Source organism: Petromyzon marinus, chromosome 58 (assembly GCF_048934315.1).
Source record: "Petromyzon marinus isolate PM22_M1 ecotype Great Lakes invasive population chromosome 58, UKy_Petmar_22M1.pri1.0, whole genome shotgun sequence".
Lineage (NCBI taxonomy): Eukaryota > Metazoa > Chordata > Hyperoartia > Petromyzontiformes > Petromyzontidae > Petromyzon > Petromyzon marinus.
The window spans coordinates 4,114,197-4,115,477 of NC_133724.1; positions in this window are offsets into that span (position 1 = coordinate 4,114,197).

Sequence of the window (1,281 nt, forward strand, 5' to 3'; positions counted from 1 at the left end):
TGCTGTACCAGCTTCCTCTAACGACGACCACCCACGGGCAAGGGAGATGGAACGGATGGGGATTAGTCCACGCTGCTGTACGGGGCCGACCACAAATGACGTCACGCACCTACGGGGGTGGGGGGGGGGGGTCAGACATTTGTGACGATGTGTGACGACGACGGGGGGGAGGGGGGTGTTGAGAAATGTGACGTCACATCAAAATGCGCAACTTTAAATAAATACAGACAACACGTTTTACTTAATTAAATAGACTTTTTAATCAATGTTTTCTCCTACAACATCAGAGTGCAGCGCCACATTAAATACGCACTACAATGACAACAATAGTTTAAAGCGATTTAAAGCATTTTGGGGGGGGGGGGGCAGAGGTTTGTGACGTCATTTGATGGGGGGGGGTCTGACTTTTTGTGACGCCGTGTGACGGGGGGGGGTAAAGAATGGTCCAAAATCGCGTGACGTCATTTATGGCCGGCCCCCTACCGCCTTCTGGCGATCCACGCGAAGAAGGGGGGATCTATGAGATCTGTGCGGTGATCCAACAACCCTTGCTGCTGGACGATCACAGGCAGCAGAGTAGACACCACAAATGTTTTGTGACTGAGATTTAGTTTCTCTTCTTGCAACATCTAATATATGTAATGCTGGACATCATTTTAACGTGGTGGGGGGGGGAAGGGGGGAGAGGGAGGGGAGAGGCAGAGGGGGGGGAGATGGAGTGGGGAGGCGGGGTGAGAGGGAGGGGAAGAGCGGGGGAAAGAGGGAGGGGTGAGAGAGGGAGGGGGGTGAGAGGGGGGGGGGGGTGAGAGAGGGAGGGGAGATGAGGGAGGGGGGGTCGGGGAGGGAAGGGGGGGTGAGAGGGAGGGGGGGTGAGAGGGAGGGGGGGTGAGAGGGAGGGGGGGTGAGAGGGAGGGGGGGTGAGAGGGAGGGGGGGTGAGAGAGGGGGGTGAGAGAGGGGGGGTGAGAGAGGGAGGGGGGTGAGAGAGGGAGGGGGATGAGGGAAGGGGGGTCAGAGAGGGAGGGGGTGAGAGGGAGGGGGATGAGAGAGGGGGGTGAGAGGGGGGGTGAGAGAGGGAGGGGGGTGAGAGGGAGGGGGGTCAGAGAGGGGGGGTGAGGGAAGGGGGAGTCAGAGAGGGAGGGGGGGGTCAGGGAGGGAGGGGGGGTCAGGGAGGGAGGGGGGGGTCAGGGAGGGAGGGGGGGTCAGAGAGGGAGGGGGGGGTCAGAGAGGGAGGGGGGGGTCAGAGAGGGAGGGGGGGTCAGAGAGGGAGGGGGGGGTCAGAG